We start from the raw sequence: 14,230 nt of genomic DNA, 5'->3' as shown, positions 1-14,230 counted from the left end.
ATTCCTCTGTATATTGCAGTCACTAATAAATGAATCTTTCCAATTCTCCCACATGTAAGCAAAGGGCACATCTAGATTACATAACCTAGGTTTTAATTTGTCTATTGGGCCAGTACAGAGCTTTTTACAACAGTATTTGGTGAAGTTATTTGATATATTGATATGGCAAATTAATTAGCATTAACACAGGGAGAAAATGCTTATTTGATGTAAGGGGAACATATTTGGAAAAAGTAAAAACTTACTGCTTAAAATAATATCCGGTTAAGCCTTTTGGCCTGAACCTCCATTTTTCAGTAATTCACCAAAATGACAAACATAAAGAGAAAAAGACAAGGTACCTGCTATATGTTCTTCGGGCCTTTTGGAAAACATGGAGTTGCTCCTTTGGGTACATAAGTGGGAACCTACAAGAAAGGTGATATTGTAGACATCAAGGGAATAGGTATTGTTCAAAAGGGAATGCCCTGCAAGTGTTGCCATCCAAAACTGGAAGAGTCTACAATGTTCCCCAGCATGCTGCTGGCAGTGTCGTCAGCAAACAAGGTAAGGGCAAGGTTCTTGCCAAGCGAATTAATATACATGTTCAGCATTTTAAGCACTTGAAGAGCCAAGATAGCATCCTGAAACATGTGAAAGAAAATAATCAGAAACAGAAGGAAGCCAGGCCAGGTATGGTGGCTCATGCCTGTAATCCCATCACTTTGAGAGACCAGAGCAGACGAATCACTTGAGCTCAGGAGTTCGAGACCAGCCTGGCCAACATGGTGAAACCCCGTCTCTACTAAAAATACAAAAATTAGTTGGGTGCAGTGGTGGGCACCTGTAGTCCCAGCTACTTGGGAGGCTGAGACAGGAGAATCACTTAAACCCGGGAGGCGGAGGTTGCAGTGAGCCTAGGTCGTGCCACTGCACTCCAGCCTGGATGACAAAGCAAGACTCCGTCTCAAAAAAAAAGAAGGAAGACAAAGAGAAAGGTACCTGGGTTCAAGGGAAGCCCCAGCCTGCTTTGAGAAGCACACTTTGTGAGACCCGGTGGAAAGTAGCCTGTAGCCTAAGCTGCTGGAGCCCATTCCCTATGAATTCACAGCAGAATAGCTGTAAGAAGAATAAAGGCCTCTGGGCTGTAAAAAATAAATAAAATAAAGTCTATTTGAGTGATAATACTGTTTTTTGTTTGTTTGTTTTGTTTTTCTTCCCTTAATTTAACTGAGGATATAGGGAGAGAACGCATTTTTATTCTAAGCTAAATTGAGAGTACCAGTATAGTGACTTCAGTTCAATATTCAAATAGTTGAATTTTCTTGACCAAACAAAAAAAGATTCAAATTGACTTACCAAATTTCATGTATTGAGGGTGCATTGTAAGCTTCATTTTCAGCTCAGATTCCAGAAACTTGACTTCATTAGTTGGGACAATTAAGAATCACCAAGGGTATAATTGCCCCTTTCATTTTGCTTTGGAAAGAAAGAGAGTGATTTATCTCAGAAAACAAGGGCCAAAGAGAATGAGAAGATTTTGGTTAAAGAGGAACACCAGGAAAACTGTTTTATAATCAACTCTCTCAACAGATGATAAAAAACCTTCAGTGCCTCTCCCGGACAGTAGAAATTATAGAATATCTGAAATCAGTTGTTGTAAAAATCTCTGGTCTACTTTGGCAAAGCAAAAGATCTTGTCAGCCATCTATGCCACCTGCTACCTTTGGCCAATGCTTAAAACACACACACACACACACACACACACACGTGAGTACCAGAATCAACCAAAAAACTGGTGTTGATTTTAAGGGGATGACAATAATATTATCATTCAAATCTATAGTGTCAAAAACGTTTTAGATTTTGGACTACCTGGGGGACCTAGAGTAAACCACTCTTAAACAGTTAACTTACTGTATATCATCTGTATAGATTATATCAATATAATTGCAGGGATCAAATTTTGTAAATATCACATTTGAATACTGTTGACGCTTTGATAATTGTGAGTCTGATGTAATGATATACTTGTGAATCTGATATACTAATGGCACAAACTTGTGGAGATATCTGAAAACATGAACTTTAAAGCTTTTATGATTCTACCATTTGACTATATCATATGATATGTTATAAATTGTCTTATAAAAATTTAACAGACTATAACTATTACAAAACAAACTTTGTTTTTAAATTTTCATAAGAAGGCTGACCATATGAATCCTAAAAAGACAAGGAATCCATTATGGAATGAGTCATCAATATTTGCTGTGTCTACCTGACACCGAAGTACAAAATTTAATCAGATGTGTTTTGTCTACACAAAGCCACCCATCTGGCTGTGGAATCTCCCAGTTTCTCATTGTTCTTCCCATAAATAATATTTTGCTTGGTAAGAATGAACAATTATTTTTATCGGTCATTTTCAAAACACTGGAATACCTTCTAGTCTTCTGAGATCAATTTCAATTTTATTTTAGAAATCTATGAACCATAGAATAGGTTGCATTGCATTTGACTTTTGGTTTGTTAAACTAAATTAAAGTAATTTAAGTAAGAAAAAAAAATTTTTTTCTATGACCTCTGCAAGTGTTCCATGCAAGCTGTAAATTTTCAAAACTGGCATAAACATTTAGCTAAAACTTATTATACCTTGATCTGCCTAGCTCTACCCTTGATCTGAGCAGAAATATGAGAGATGCCCTGTGTCAAGATATGAAAAATGATGCAAAAAAGGAGGGAAAATTAGATCTTTATAAGCTAAGACTGAGGAAAGAAAAGTGTGAAATTGGAAAAGACAACATTTCTGCAGCCCATCCTTCCTGCTAAATCATCTGTCCCAGTGAAAGGAGACCTTCAAGTGAACTCTTTGAAGGCCTACAGGCGAATTTCTTGGTCTGTTCATGAGAACTGCTCATCTCCAGAGAAGCCCAGATTTAAATTTCTAGGTCTGTATTCAGCAAATGCTTGATGCATAAAATGAAAGTTTGCTATTAAACTTTGGTCAGTTTGTTATTACTTTGCTATAATTTCAGCATCACTTTGAATTTAACAAGCACTAAAAATGTGTTACAGGTCCCTGGAGGCACATGGCACCGCACCACAATTTATTTTGCAGACATTCCTTCAAAATATTAATAAAGAGCCACCAGACTAATCAATTTGGTCCAACCTTTTTTCTTGCCACAAAGGAACACAGGGTTGCTGATAACCATGGTCCACCCTATATTTAAGTGTCATTAAAATCAGCTCTATGCAAGCCTAAAATGCCAGCCATTTATGTTTTAGAAAACAAGCGCAGAGTAAATTTGTCTAAACGTCTCAGCTAAAATGAATATATTACCAAAAATCATCTTTCTAGTCCTTGCTCATTAACACTTGGCCAAGATTCATTTCTCAGAAAATATAGTCTGCATCTGGAACCCTGAATAAATGAGGTGCAATAAAGACTAGTATGTGGCAATTAGAAACTCATGGGAATTAAGGCCATCAAGAAAAGGGACACAATGAGGGTCGTGGCCAAACAGGGAATATCTGGGATGATAAGGCAGATGGTTAATTATGAAAATAGAGGCAGAATTCTTCATGGGTTTGCCTGTGTTTTCTTAGCTACAAGTGGATTCTTCCCTTCCCAAAAGTTATTAAGCAACCAAACGTAACCTGGAATGAAGTTAGTCCTTTAATTTTGTTATAAATCCTTTAAGCAGAGAAATAATTTAATACCACTTGTAGACTTAAAACAGTGGGCTCTTGGCCAGGCATGGTAGCTTACATCTGTAATCCCAGAACTTTAAGAGGCTGAGGTAGGAGGATTGCTTTGAGGTTAGCAGTTCGAGACCAGCCTGGGTGACATAGCAAAACCCCAATCTCTATTAAAAAAATAAATAAAAATTAGAGGGGCATGTTGGGCCCCACCTGTAGTCCTAGCTACTAGGAGGCTGAGGTGGAAGGATTGCTTGAACCTAGGAGGTCGAGGTTGCAGTGAGCTAGGATTGTGCCACTGCACTCCAGCCTGGACGACAGAGCACCCTGTCTCTCTCTGTCTCTTTCTTTTCAAGTGGATTTTTATAGGCAGGACTTGGTAATAACTACATTTTTGAAAATCGCTTAGATATGCACTCAGGTCATTCCACTCAAGGTCTCAGAAAACCAACATGTTCTTACTTTTCAGAAAAAAAATTTTAAACTCTGTGACAGCCTGCTCTGATTTTAGTAGCTAGTATTAAATTCTGTTAGGCTTTCAAATTCTTTTGAGACGTTGGTAAAAAGCAGCCTTAAAACTCAAGTAGACTGTATGTGTTACCAAAGCCCCAAAACAAAGCTATTGCTGAAGAGCCTACTTAGACACGAAGATTGCCAGGATTATATTCAACCTTTAGCCTCCTGAAGAATCACCTAGTTTGTGACAAACACCGATTGTTAGAGCATGAACTTGGTGGTGGTGTACTGCCAGGTTCTGAGAGCTCACCTTCTATTTCCACATCATTCTTCCCTAGTCTCAACTATCTTTTAAGCCACCATTATTTCTGAAAAAAAAGAAATTTCTCCATTCCTTTGAAAAATATTAAATTTATTATGGCATGAAAATTAGTTTGTGCCTTTCTGCACTCATAACATCTCAGAAATCTTTTGAACAATGAATTCAATGTGTGAAGTCATCATACAAAATTAGAGAGGTAGGGAGAATAGGGTTTGTTACACTAAATTATTTTTAAGTTGTATTTGAAGAAGAGTAACTTTTGTAAACACTTTAGCAACTACAAAATATCTGCACTTCAAGATTAAAATGAAGTCTTTCCAGTTGACATGCTTTATTAATTAGAGAGAGGGGACAGTTGTTTGGAGTAGCAATTATTTAATCCCACAGAAGTTAACTACTCTAGGAGAAAGGGATCAGTCTTATTGACCATCTGTTATGGGGGAAGCATTAAAATTGGCATGTTAAGTATTCATCTTAATTAATTCTCACAACCTTCTGAGATAGGCATTTGCCTCCATTTTACAGGACAGGAAACTGAGGATTAAAAAGGTTAAGTAGCTTCTTCAAGATCCTTCATTGAATAAACAGTAATCAGGATTGTGACTCAGGTCTTTCTGACTTGGAATCTCGTGCTCTTTATATTATATAGAGTTGTTGAAATAAAATGGGATTTGGCACATGGGTTCTGATAAAAATTAGATGTGACAGAATTTTTGAACAGTGTAATCTAATAGGAGATAAATTCTGTCTTATATATTTTAACTGAATCTCTTTCAAGGCTAGTTTAGAAATATCAGAATAGCAATGATCGAGAGATAAAATATAATATCAACCTACAGTTGTATTTCTTCTGGATCCAATTTTTTGCATGTTTCTGTAAACATACAAAGATTATTTAAAATGTTATATTTTTAAGCTATGGAAAAATACTGGCTGGTTATTACTGAACCATTTCCCTTTCCTCCTGGCTATTTAAATGGACTACAATTTGAAGCCACCATTGTATTTAGATGTGGCCAAATGACTGATTTCTTGCCAACAGAATGTGGGTGAATATGATTGCCTCATTTCCAGGCATGATCCATAAATCCTCCTCGAAGGCAACACCCAGTGTACCCTTAGAAGCCACATGTCAGAGATGAAAGTCTCTGGACTCACAAATAATTGTGTGGGTCAGAGTTCAAAATGTCTGCCAATGCAACAGCATCTCTTTATTTAAGTAAAAAATAGACATTGTATGAAATCAAGTGACTATATGTCCCACTATGCACAGAACAGTTTCGGTTTACACTGCTTGTCCCAGTGTATTTATTAAGAGCTCTGCCTTTCATTCTTACAGTTGCTCCAGCTTGAATAATAAGTGTAGTCTCTGTAGTAATAGGTCACAGAGATTTACATGTTATGACAAATAGCATTACCTTTCCAAAAACATTGGGTTTTATTTGTTGTACATTTATTTTCTTTAGCATACAATGGCTAAGCCAGCTATTTTATTTTAAAAGTTTAAAAGAAAAACAAAGGCATACACAATAAATTGCCGTGTATATGATTTATTCTCTATATTTAAGACTCTTGGCCCATTTTATTAATGTCTATTTCAATGTGCCCTTAGTAAACAATGAGTATATATATGAATGGAAAGTAAACATATGTATAATTTACTCCCTGGTAAAGATAACCCTGGGTTTAGTGCCTGGTATATAACAGTACTTAACTAAATATTTCTTCCTAATGCTATGTTATCATTTCTATTATTTTTCTATTTTTGTTTTATTACTTTTAATACACTGCTGATTAAAAATATAAATTAATACATTGTTTTTAAAAAGTAATCTGATAAAATTATTTAATCAGTGTTCATTACTTATGTCTAAGTAATCTAATTTCTAAAAATCTGTCCCCTCCAATTGAAAATGAGAGATCTACAATTCACAGTAATCTACACACAAATGGGACTTATTAGTCTAAGTAATTAGGAATTCCAAGAATAAATTTTCTATAGGCAACAATGAATAAGGGATCAATAAAGTTACAGGGAAGTCTGTATTTCTCTGCATCTCTTAACCTTTCCTTTCTCTGCACATTCACCTCATTCCATGGAAACATTTTATCCTCAAGGCTAAGGAGCTGGCCACCAAGAATGTACATCACATCCTCACAGTTCAGCAATCCCAACATAATAAATCCATCTTCCATGACGTTTCCATCAACAAAGTCTCAGGGAGCACACCATGTCACTGGGTGTGGTACCCATGCCCATCATTGAACCATCCCTGAGGGATGAGGATGAGTTATTCTGGTTGTCTAACTTGATCTGGTTACCACTCCTGTGGTGGTGTTGGTTGGGTGGGGGTGGTGCATCAGGCTAAATTGCCCCATCAGAGTCACACTAAGTGGGGGATGGGGAGTTCCTGAAAGGAAGCAAATATGAGCAGACAGACAATTCCACAACATATCACTATAGATAGATATGGAAACAAAGATATAAGATATGCCTACAAAGATGTTTGTTACATTTTTCTGTTGGTAAAAATTTATAACAATTTTATATCAAGCAATGGGGGATTTTTAAATGATTAATAATATACCTATAAAATTTAAGATTATACAAGGAATAAAATCATGGCTTTGATAAATACTTAATAATATGCAAAATGTTCACAATGTATTAGTGTAATAATTTTATGTGTCAAATTGACTGGGCCATGGGGCGCCTAGATATTTGATTAAACATTATTCTGGATGTGTCTGTGAGGGTGTTTCTAAATATGATTAACATCCAAACCAGCATACTTAAAGAAGCAGATTACCTTTCCCATGGGGAAAGTTGGATGGCAGGCCTCATCCAATCCACTGGAGGCCTAAATCAAACAAAAATTTGATTTAGGGAGATTTCACTTAATCTCTGCATTATTGTCTTTAAGCTGGCATATTGTTCTCCTAACTTTCAGACTCAGAGTCAGACTGAAATTTATACCATCAGCTACCCTGGTTCCCAGGCCTTTAGAGTAAGACTGGAACTCTATCATTGACTCTCCTGGGTCTCCAGCTCACTGGCTGCAGATGATGGGATTTCTCAGCCTCGATAACTTTATGAGCCAATTTCTTACTTTACATTAGTTAATTAGTTAGTTAATTTCTCATTTAACTTATCTTTATTTTTCCAATTTTCAAACACTAGCCAATTTGTTGTCTTTTAAAATGCTTTTAAACAATATTGTCTATGTATTAGGGTTCTCCAGAAAGATAGAACCAATAGGAGATATATAGAGATACAATTACAGATATAAATCGAGATATAGATATACATGTACACATACATCTATGAAAGGGGTTTATTAGGAGAATTATGAGAGACTCATGACAAGCTATCTGCAAGCTGGAGAACCAGGGAAGACATTAGCGTGGCTCAGTCCATGTCCGAAAGTCTCAGAATTAGGGAAGCCAATGGTGTAATTCTCAGTCTGAGGCTGAAGGGCCGAGGAGCTGGATGGGGTGCTGGTGCAAGCAAAGTTCAAAAGCCAAAGAACCTGGAGTTCTGGTATCAAAGGGCAGGAGAAGAGGGGTGTCCCAGCTCCAGGAGAGAGAGAGGCTGAGAGAGAGAAAGAGAAAGAATTTGCCTTTCCTCCTTTAGTCCTATCTGAGCCTTAGCCAATGGGATGGTGCCTACCCTCACTGGGTGAGGGCATGTCTTCCTTACTCAGTCTACTGAATCAGTGCTGATCTCTTCCAGAAATACCCTTACAGACACACCCAAAAATAGTGCTTTACCAGCTATCTGGGAATCCCATGATCCAGTCAAGTTGACCCCTAAAATTTACCATCACAGTATATGCATCTGCTTTTGTGTCATAAAGAGGAATATAATAAATAACCGTTTTATTAACATAAAATAAGGTTCTTGAAACAATGGATGAAATAGTTTGTAAAATACTTCAAAATAATGATATTTAGAGGTTGATTTTTAATGGGAAGTGGGGCGTAGGAAGGGAGAGAATTGTGAAAAACAAACAGTATTTTAGGATGACTCCCAAATTTCTATATTGGTTGACTAAATATATGGTAACGTTATTAACTAGTTAATGCAGAAGCAGGATTCCATTTGATGATGAGAGTGAGAAAAGATAAAGAGTTTAGTTTCAGACACAGCAAATTCAAGGAGACTATTGGTTTTCCAGCAGATGTGTCCAAAAAAATATTTAATACATAGTTTGAAGTTCCAGGGAGAAGTTGGCTGGAGATAGAAATTTGTGAGCAATCAGTATGCAGATTTTAGTTGAATCTATAAAAGCTTGTGTGGAGAGGGCAGAATAGGGTGGAAATCAGAGAGAGTTCTGACACGCAGTGAAGCGTGAGAGGAAGGAATAGAAAGAAGATGCTGCATTGTCAGAAAGGTAAAAGGAGAGACAGGAAAGAGTTCTGTAAAATGATGTAAAAGGGTAGACAGTTTCAAGAATAGATAGCAGCCAACAGCCACTTCTTCATTGAAAATTTATGCTTCTCCTTCTTTAGTAAAAAGTTCCCACTGACCCAGCAAGAAATATATTCCCCAGCCTCATGTGTATTTTGGTGGTGCCATTTTACTAGTTTCAATCAATAGAATGTGAGTACCAAGGTAATTGAAAGAGAGGTATGCCACCTCTGTCCTCTTATTCCATTTCTAAGAGCTGGAAGCAGAGGACTCCAAGATCCTAACTCATGACAGAGCAACAATAAGGAAAGAGACAGGGTCCCTGAGTCATCACACAGAGGAAAGCCATCCTCACCTAAAAAACACCCATGTCAGACTATGATGTGAGCAAGAAATGAATTATTCTGTCGAGGTTCTAAAATTTGGGGGGGTTGTTATTATAACTACTATTGTCGTAGTAAAATATGAACTGAAAATTGTCTGTTGAATTTGACCACTAGGAAATGATTGCTAACACAGGGATGGTTAGATAGTAGCTACACAAACATGCAAAGTCAAGCAAGTTTTTTGTTCTAATATTAGGACCCAAGGAGATTTCATCGTTTTTTTAACAGGCTGAGCACAAGCCATGAGAGAGAGAATGAGTCTGTAGAACGGAGATGAAATTATCCATAGAGCAAAGGTCATGGAAGAGTCCTAAGGCCATGGGAGGTAATGACCTTGATCACAAGGATAGACACCTCTTCCAATGACTGTCAGAGGTTGGAGGAAGTGAGAAAAGATGAATAAATGCAGAAAATCAATCCGAGAGGGCACTTGAAGGTTCTAGTAAATATTATAACCATAATCATTGTTGAGCATCAAAGTTGTATATATTTTGGCAATTAAATGCCTGTTGTAATACTCTAAATTTTTCAAAACCCACAAGAAAACACACTGGTATCTATATGCTGTCATTTTCTACTTAATGTTATTGAAAAAGAAACCTCTCACCTTGAGTTTTCTTCAACTTGCTCATTCTTATTTATTCTCCTCTGAAGGTGATATATAAGATAAAGATCCCTTCCCACAAAACAACGTTACCAAAGATCTAACATCAAATACTGTCCCTAGAAGAGAACTGTATATTAAGAGTAATTCTTTAGTTTTCAGACACTACTTTCTGACTAAGAGCAACATGACAAGGCAATGCGATTATTCGTCTTGGGGTTTGCGATATTTCTGACTTACAGATATATTTATCTCTATACAGCCTCACCGTGGGACTGAATGTAATCAGACTAAACTAAAAATGTCCCCAAATGCTGGAAATGATAGAAATAAATGAGGCAATAGAGAACAGGAAGTGATGGGGTAGGGGAAAGAGAAAGAAAAGCCATGTTCAGTTTCTTCATTACATTCAGTTTCTTAAAGCAGTGGTCTGCATGTCTGGCCTAAGCCCCCATTTTTATGTATTATTACATTTTCACTACAATGCCTTTTGATCATTTATAATAGAAGTGTGTGTCTGTGGGACTAATGTGAGACAATCTTTGTTAAATGAACAAGATTTATGCTCATGAAGCAACTGTATTGTTTCACAGTAGTCGTTCTAAGCCTTCTCTCTGGGTATTTTTCCTCTTGGATCATGGGCAAGTCCCATAGCTTTTCTGGCCCCCTCACTAGAAAAGTCTCATTTCAGATTTGAAAATAGCTAGACCAATGAAATAAGTACAATTTGTAAGATCCTTCAAGTTAAAGCTGTCTGCAGCTCAGGTCTGATTTAGGCACGGAAGCCTGCCTTGAGTGCAGAGCTCAGCGTGTCCAGCTTGCTCCAGCATGTTCTAACTCAAGCTCCTGGACCCTCACCAGCCAGCATGAAAGAAGTGGAAGAGAGTTTGTGGGCAAAGAGCACATGCTTAGGGTGCAGATGCAGTCATGATATGCTCTTGGTTCCTTCTAAACAGAGAGCACGGTACAATCATCCCTTACTTTCCGAATGCTTTCTTGTGGGTTTGGGGTTTGTTTGTTTGTTAGCGGGGAGGAAGAAGCGGAACTCTCTCTGTGCCTTTCTAAGGTAGATTGTGCCACTCCTCGCGCTGTCTTTAGGCTTTCCTCCCTGAGCCTATGGGCATCCAGCAACCCACCTCACTCATGCCTTTTGGAGGTCCTTCTGTTCTTCCAGGCAGTGTGCCTGGGCTCTGTCGCCACTGGGCCCACAAGGAAACTCTCTCTCTCTTATCCAGCACCTTGGTTGAAAATCTTCTTCCAGGACCGCCATTTTTCTTTGATACCAGACGGGGGCACCCCTACGGCTAGTCTGTTGGCAGGAGGCAACAGCAGTCCTCCACTTCCAGAACACATTTGTCAAGCCTTCCAGCTGGCTCTCTTAAAGCTCCTGAAAACTTTTTCCTAGGGATTTTCATTGTCCCTTTCTCTTCATGTACACACTCCCATCTGGCTCTTGCTCTTGCTCTCTCTCAAATTTCCACTGTTTTATAGGCTGGAAGTGTTTACCCTTGGCATCTGCTATGTGTCCTTCCTTAGGGACATAGAGTTATTTGGCAGTTCTTATGTCCTTACCACCTTTGAGAGAAGACACAAGGACATAAAAGCCCCACTGCAGGATCCTAATACATTCATTTACTTAACTTCCCTCCTCTAGACTAGAAGCTCCCTAAGGGCAGAGACTTTGTGCACTACCGTGTTCCTCAGCACCTGACATGGTGTCTAGTACATAGTAAGTGCTCAATAAATATTTGTTAGATGAATAAATTCTGTTCTATTTATTCATTTCTGAAATAAAAGCTCTTTTCTTTTTCTTTTCTTTTCTTTTTTTTTTTTTAGAGACAGATTCTTGCTTTATTGCCCAAGTTGGAACACATTAGCATGATCGTAGCTCACTGCAGCCTCGAACTCCTGAGCTCAAGTGATCCTCCCACCTCAGCCTCCCAAGTGGCTGGGACTACATTACGATGGGCTCTTTTTTTGTTACTTTTTTGTAGAGACAATGTCTCACTATGCTCGCTATGTAGCCCAGGCTGGTCTCAAACTCCTGGCCTCAAGTAATCCTCCCGCCTTGACCACCCAAAGTGCTGGGATTGCAGGCATAAGCAGGCCTATTCTTAACATGACTGCCCAAAGCCCAAATTAGCCACAGGAAGGTATGGTCTGACTTTAAGAATGGGAGCATTTTATTTCTTTTTGTCACACAATGATTAGCTTTTATATAGACTTGCACAAATTAGAGAACTCTTCACTATTTTTTTGTTAGCATGGGCTTAAATAAGGTGATATTAAATGAAGTCATTTGGCTGACGGAGGAGAATTTAAAGATCACCTAGCTACTCGGCTTAAAATAAGAGATTGAAGGACTTGGGCTAAGTCTCAAGAACAGCTAGTTCTTGGCAGAGTAGAAGGTGGAACACAAAATTGCTCTCAGTTCAACAAGACAGTATGTTCCTTTTATTGAACACTAGGCAGTATCCATACTACCTCAGAAAGTACTTGCAAACCAGATCAAGTTAAGGTTTTTGTTTTGAACATAATTAGATGCTTCTTATTGACAGACCTCATCATTTGTAATTTATTGGAATAGTGGAAATGTTTTAAAAATGTATGACTTTCTTATACAATTCTAACCAAACTGGACATATTGATTATTTGACTGACTGACACTGAAGTTTACAAAATGATTTTTTTCGAGAGATTTAAAGTAATTATTTGAGATGTAAGTCTGATCCTGGCAAAACTGTATGTCTATAACTTTGCTACCAGTTGCTGTCTTCAGTAAAAGTCTATTTATACCCTGTAACATAGAGAGTTTTCTCTCTCTCCATAGAATTCCTATGGAAATTGCAGTTGGAACTGAAACCCTTCTAAGGCAGTGATGAGTTATCACTAGCTCTTGTAACCTGCTGAGTATATTTCTTATCCCCTCTGTTAGATTATAAGCAATATGTAGACATCTGATCCCACTTTGTATCTTCTTACAGCACCTAGTACAGAATGGATATTTATTAATATGTTTGCTGAATAAATGCACCAACATTTAAAATCTGTGGAGTTTCTCTCTTGGGGCTACTACTACATCTTCTTTAAGTATTATATTAACAGTATCTCAGAAAATGTAAATTTTAAAAGTAACAGGAAATCCCTCGGAAATTCAGAATATTCCTTTATAAACAAATTGTCTAACTTTTCTTCCAAGTTTGACTTTTTTTTTTATCATTTTATGGTATTCCTAGACCTGTCTTTAATATTCCCACTATAGGAATTATTGTCCTTAGCCAGAAAATGCACAAAATTTTGTTTTGGACTTACAGGTCTTGTAGGGGATGAAAAGTTACCTTCTCTGGCTCATCACCAAGTTCATGGTTGAAGTCCCTATAACAAAAGACAGCTTAATGAGAGAAAAATTATACAAAATTATTTAATATAAGTTTTATGTGACATGGGAACCATAAGAATTGAATACACAAATAAATAGGAAAACCTGTGTATTTTTAATGCGAGTTTTGGTGTTTTGTTTTGTTTTGTTTTGTTTTTTGAGACAGAGTCTCACTCAGTCACCCAGGCTGGAGTGCAGTAGTGCGATCTCGGCTCACTGCAACCTCCGCCTCCTGGGGCCAAATGATTCTCCTGCGTGAGCCTCTCAAGTAGCTAGGACTACAGGCATGCCCCATTAAACCCGGCTAATTTTTGTATTTTTAGTTGAGATGGGGTTTGGTCATGTTGGCAAGGCTGGTCTCAAGCTCTTGGCCTCAAGTGATCTGCCTGCCTCAGCATCCCAAAGTGCTGGGATTACAGGTATGAGCCATCGTGCCTAGCTGCTTAATGCCAGTTTTGATGAAGAAATGGATAGTCATGGAGAAGTGTGATTGAACAAAGGGGGTATGATCCAATGGTAATAAACTGGGGCGGGGGGGGACTTAGCAAGTCCTATTTGTTCACATTATTGTCTGTGTCCCTGTGTTCTTGTGTGTTATCCGTGTCCCTGTGTCATCCAGGTATAGGAAGGGCACCTCTAGAATGAGGGTCTTATGACCTGTTTTAGGGGAGAAGGGACAGGGAAGATAAGAATAATATTCCTGCTTCTACTGTTTTCTCAAATGCTGAGGTGCTATATTTTGGTGTACTATGTTCTGAACCCCATCAAACTCATACCAGGTTACTGACATTTAATGACTTTCTGAACTCACACTATACACCAGTTCTTCCATTCAACAATGTTGGAGCAGGAAAGCATCTGATGTGTCTAAGGCACAGGTCTTTTTCAGCTGGGTTTGAATGCTACTTCTTCCTTTTACTGATTTATGATGTTGGCAATTTAATTAGTGTCCCTAAATCTTAATTTCTCCTTTGATAAAGTGGACATG

General features: G+C 37.9%; 1 long non-coding RNA gene across 1 annotated transcript; it reads right to left on the bottom strand.

Moving 5' to 3' along the window:
• Nucleotides 1-355: 355 nt before the first annotated feature.
• LOC134738071 (uncharacterized) lies at nt 356-13,239 on the bottom strand. Its single transcript, XR_010123594.1, has 3 exons — nt 13,176-13,239; nt 1,339-1,458; nt 356-407 (listed from the first exon to the last, which is right to left on the bottom strand). It is a non-coding gene; the product is annotated as an uncharacterized LOC134738071 (long non-coding RNA).
• Between the last annotated feature and the right edge of the window lie 991 nt (nt 13,240-14,230).

Source organism: Pongo pygmaeus, chromosome 14, assembly GCF_028885625.2.
Source record: "Pongo pygmaeus isolate AG05252 chromosome 14, NHGRI_mPonPyg2-v2.0_pri, whole genome shotgun sequence".
In the NCBI taxonomy this organism is placed as follows: Eukaryota; Metazoa; Chordata; class Mammalia; order Primates; family Hominidae; genus Pongo; species Pongo pygmaeus.
The sequence above is the reverse complement of the archived record's forward strand: the minus strand, read 5'-3'. Positions and strand labels throughout refer to the sequence as shown.